The following is a 6,000-nucleotide window of genomic DNA, read 5'->3' as shown; positions in this document are numbered from 1 at the left end:
AAGAAATACAAATGACAGTTTTGAAATACTTAAAGACCACCAACTCTTGCAGTTCTATTTTTTTTCACAAAAAATAACCAAAGATGCAAAGTTTTATAACTATATCTATTGAGAACCTTCTGCTCTGACTTACACCACAAAGAATTATTTCTGATTTAACATTAAAATTTAAGCATTTGTGTTGATATCTGATGGTTTGGTAGGCACTGTGAATTTAGAAATGAGCAAGACCATAGATGTCTGTGTTCTTGAGACATTTCAGTCTCAGAAAATATTCATTAAGAAAAATTATTGTTTTTTTAAAGTAAATGGAATATTTTATGTTTATCTTTCTTTGTCCTTCTCTCAGATCCTTTTTTCCATGCAAAGTCATACACTTCTTCCAAATCTCCCTAAAACATCATAGCTGACATTAATTAAAAAAGCAACTGTGTCTGTATATCCCTTATAGAGGGAAATTGACACCATAAACTTGAATTAAAGGAATGGTTTCTTTCTCTCCCATTCTCTTCCATTTTATGGATACAACAAGAAGATTCTTAACTAGGAAAAGTTTCCATAAACTTCACCCAGATTTACTAGACTCCACAACTACAACAGGACAAATTTCTGTTTTTTTTTTTTTTTTGTAAATTATTCAGTCTGTACTATGCTGCTATAGCAGCACACATAAAATATGCATACACATAGAAAAAAGGAAATTCATATTTCTAAATGCCAGAAACCTATCTTCTATTTTCACAGAATGAATTCACGCAAATTTTGCAAGATGTTAGTAATTTCTATTCGCGATGAGTTTTCCATTTTAAAATTTTTCCACACAGACTTAAAATAGGAGGATAAATATAACTATGTGGGTAATATTGAATATACTTTTTAAAACACCTGAAAATGGAGTTTTTAATGGTTTGATCAATGTTTTAGTTAATTCTGTGGATGTTTTATACTACATATTGAATACATCCTTCCTCAGCTTTTGTTATCTTCCCCCACCTCCATCCACACTTCCTCATTTTTACCAATTTTTGTAGCCCTTTATAAAAATGTAGTAACCCATTGACTGATTTGTACTTCTATATACTTCTGGTGTTATGGCATCCATAGGAGCTTGGCTTATCCATCAGAAGCCGCACCTTTAACTATTACTGACTAATGGTCTTTACGAATCAGTTAACTGCCAATCTGTCCTACATTAGAATTGGAGACTGGCGGACTCTTTCCACTCCATTTTAAAATACTGAGTGGCATGATTTTGTTCAGACACTGTGGAAGGACAACTGTTAACAGTTTATGAGTGCAGATGTCCTGTACATTCAGAAGACAGTCTTGGTCTGGTCCTCCCTGATCTTTGTTTCTTAGAAGCTTTTTGCTACCTCTTCGTCAGTTGTTTCAGATAATGGGGAAGGAGAAGATATACTTGTCCCATTTGTCACTGACCACACCATGGACATTTTTTCTCTAAATGTTGACCAGTTGTGAGTTTCTGACTTAACCACCATTATAATACGTGTCTAATCCTATTTCGTAAGGATTTTGTTTAATAAGAAATGAAATTGTTTGAGCTAAATAGAAAGCCTAAAAAGGATTTTTGTTTGTTTTCGGGAAAAAATGGTAATCTAAAGAACTTTCTGTACTTACGTGTTCAAGAAAATTCTCTGTTTATTCTGAGAAATATCTTACATGTAGCGGTGTGAAAAGCAATAACTAGTGAATTTCCTCATCCTTTGTTATTAACATCTTCTGCACACACTTTCAACATTCTCATTCAGTCCTGAAAAATATGACTTTGTCAGTTGTCTTGCTATTCCTGTATGGAAACAACATGATCAAAAGCAACTCAGAGGTGAAAGGGCTGGTTTTACATATCCTGAATCATAGTCCATTGAGGAAGCTGTACTCAAATCATGGGGGAACCTGGAGTCAGGAGGTGGGACAGAGATCATGGAGGTATGCTGGCTACTGAGTGATCTCTCATGGCTAGCCATGATGTTTTCTGTTAACATTCAGAACCTCCAGCCCAGAAGTGCATGTGTGTGGCAGAGACAGAGAAGCAAATCCTAAGTGTTCCTTGGCCAGACAGCCTAGCCCAATTGGCAAGTTCTTGTTATGGAATACCCTCTTTCTTAAATCTACCGCATAAACATGTCCTTACAAATAAACATTTGAAATCCATTTAAATTACAGTTTTTTATGCTGTGAAATCACCATAATATTTAAATATAATGATTTATGCTTCATCGAACTATATCATTCCTACAGGCAAATTTATGTATATCATGCAGAATGATAGCATAATTTTATAAATTTAAAAATGTAAATTATTTAAATTATTTGACTCAAGTTTGATATTATAAGTGGGTGCAAAAAATCTTTATATACACTGTGAAATTTTCTTAGAAATTAAATACTTTTAAAATACTTTATTTACTGTGTCTGCATATACACAAATATGTCAATATTTTAGCTTTCATTCTAGAACTAAGTCCATATGAAATGTAACATTTGCATGAACCATATTCACTGATCATGTGATCTACAAGATAAAGGCCAATAAATTGTCTGAAAATAGTGAACTGAATCTTTTGCACAGTGTCATGGGAACTAGGTAACAAAAAGTCTGGGATTTTACATGAAAGTGTCCCTAAATGTTACTATGAATTCATGCATGTATGCAATTCATTTGCTAATTTACATGAGGAGTCTTCACTGGTGCATATTTATTATTAGCTGTCAATCGAAAGGTCAAGTAAGCCAGAATTAAAGTAGATACAAACGGTCCCCGAAGAGAAAGTATCACCTACAAGTCTTTATTAAGTCACTTAATTACTGCTTAACTCTAAGCCCCACTGATGACTACAATGTTTAATACACGCGTATTGTGTTCTAATATTGTATTTATTTGTTTTAACAGATAGAAGTTCTCGACATTACATACAGAATAATTAAAGATTACTGCTACGTAATGGGTTTTCAATCATTTTTGAGAAGGTAGATTACAAAATTATCTTGGTTTAATACAAATATCTTGAATTTTTGAATGCTCACATTGTGTGTTATTTACTAAGTGAAACAGTTTAATTGCTTTCATCAATACATCAGTTTGATTAAAAATAATTTTTCAAAAGAAACTGTAATGTCCTTATGGAAATAAGAACTTTAGTGGGGCAGTAGCACACATACCTTTAACTCCAGCTTATGAGAGAGAGGCAGAGACCAACAGATTTCTGTGAGTCAAAGTGCAGCCTGGTCTACAGAGTGGGTTCCAGGACAGCCAAGGATACACACTGGATGTTGTGTTTAGCGTTGGAGTTGGATTTAATTATTCTCAAAGCAGGTTACCATCTCAATGCTATGGAATTAGTGATATATTTTATTGTACGTTGGGTGGAATTATGTTACAACTATGGCAACTCATTTAAAAGACCTTGATTGACTAAGAAGAGTTCAATTTAAGTCACCAATAGTGTTTGAATGTATGAATCCCTTTTGTCTTTAAAAGAATCTGTAGTGTTATTGTTGGAACTATATTAGTATTCTGTGTAAGATTGCTTATCTTAAACCTTAGTTCAATTGACTCATAAGTCCAAGAAAAGTAGGAGAAACTAGACAATTTTCCTGTGTGAACACTCCCAACGGTGTGAACACTCCCAACAGTGTAAACACTCCCAACAGTGTGAACACTCCCAACAGTGTGAACATTCCCAATAGTGTGAATACTCTCAAGAGTGTGAACACTCCCAACAGTGTGAACACTCCCAACAGTGTGAACACTCCCAACAGTGTGAACATTCCCAATAGTGTGAACATTCCCAATACTGTAATCTCCCAACACTGTGAACACTCCCAACAGTGTGAACATTTCCAATAGTGTGAATACTCTCAAGAGTGTGAACACTCCCAACAGTGTGAACACTCCCAACAGTGTGAACATTCCCAATAGTGTGAACATTCCCAATACTGTAATCTCCCAACACTGTGAACACTCCCAACAGTGTGAACATTTCCAATAGTGTGAATACTCTCAAGAGTGTGAACACTCCCAACAGTGTGAACACTCCCAACAATGTGAACATTCCCAATAATGTGAACATTCCCAATACCGTAATCTCTCAACAGTGTGAACACTCCCAACAGTGTGAACATTTCCAATAGTGTGAATACTCTCAAGAGTGTGAACACTACCAACAGTGTGAATACTCTCAACAACAGGCTACCAGGAGCCCAGTTCTTTCATCTTCATTGCCATTGTCAATGGACATGGCATGTGTTAATTTAATTTTTTACAGAGGATATATAATCAGTTAAATATTTAACAAGATATTGTTGAAAGGTTTTATTTATGAAAAAATAATCCATGAGATCTAAGCAAATTCTTAATTCTTCTTTCTGCCTCATTCCCTCCACATGCTTTCCCTAAGTCTTTCCCTCTTCCTTCCTTTCTTCCTTCCTTCCTTCCTGACCTCCCTTCCTCCTTTCTTCTTTCTTTCCTTGCCTTCCTATTTTCCTTCATTTCACAAAAGTGCCTGAAATAAAAATAAAGTTGCCATATTCCCAAATCATCTCAGTTTAACCTGATTTCATAAATCTATTTTGCAAGGCCTAATCTTTGGATTTGGTAATTCACATGAATGATATTTATATATTTTTTCTTTGATGGTAATTATTTCAGACATATCCTAATGGCTAGCAGCTTCTTTCTCAAGCATAAACCCTTAGCTAGGTATAACCCTTTGGCCTGGAGAAACATAAAGAATGGGATACAGCTTAGGAAGCATGTTTCCAGAGATGAAACGATGAAACAAAGCCACAGTGCAGAATGTCAGGGAATTACAAAAGATCTCAGTTGAAGAGACTGCTCAAGCTTTGCTTGCAAGATCATCTCTAATGTCTACCATATATACATATACATATATATATATATATTCTAAATAAATATATAAATAAAACCTGTTAATTCTTTCACCCATAGCTTTGTGACTGTTTACAATCACCCTGTTTCCAATGTTCCTGTGATATCCATGGATGTACAGGTCATGGAAATTTTGCATATACTTCCAATTAGACTTGATTGCATAAAAATTGTTTTGTAATTTCTGATATTTCAATTTTGTATTTCATATATCTTCTTTGGAAAAGTAATTATTTCAAACATACACAATATATTCAGATAGAATGATAACTATAAAAACAGTTATCTTAATAAAAAGTAGAGACAATGTTTCAAAATAACACTGGTATAGACTTCCCATATTAGTTCAACTGATCAAATTGTGGTATAAACATTATATATATATATATATATATATATATATATATATATTATATATATGATATATGACATATATCATATATATGACAACATACTGAATTCATCTTTATATATATGAGATTCCTATCTTAAATATTTAAGTCATATAAAATATTGTTTTATAAAGGGTTAAAATGTAAGCTATGGAGTTCAGAACTAGAATTTAGAGAAAGGTAAGAATTTAAAATTGAATTTCATGTTAAGAAAAGTAAATTTTTGATTCTAGTGCATTATGGCATTAAGTGTTACGTAATGAAGAAAATCCAGAAAGAGTAGTCATGTCTAGGTAATTTGATTTCAAAATTCAAGTTAGAAAAACCTAAGGTAGACTTTTATACAGAAACCAATTAATTGAATGAAATTCAAATTTATACATTATTTCTGATATAAGGGAAGCCTCCTTGCTCTTTGTAACTGATGTTTCATAGGTTTTGTTTTCTTTTTCTTTTTGGTTTTGTTTTTTAGTTTCCTTTTTTTTTTTTCTCTAAGGGAAATAGTTCATTACCTTCTCAGCTAAACATGATCTGCCACCATTGTTTGTTTTAAAATACCTTTGTCATAGTTTTTTTTTTTTTTTTTTAATCATCGAATAGTGAAAGAAAACTCCAAGCACAAGGGATTTCAGTCCAGCTGTCCTGGCATAAATCAATATTTAGATAGTCAACGGAGATTTTTCTTTCTTTGAAAGTGTG

The sequence above is a fragment of the Rattus norvegicus genome, chromosome 15 (assembly GCF_036323735.1).
Source record: "Rattus norvegicus strain BN/NHsdMcwi chromosome 15, GRCr8, whole genome shotgun sequence".
In the NCBI taxonomy this organism is placed as follows: Eukaryota; Metazoa; Chordata; class Mammalia; order Rodentia; family Muridae; genus Rattus; species Rattus norvegicus.
This window is presented reverse-complemented; position numbering follows the sequence as displayed.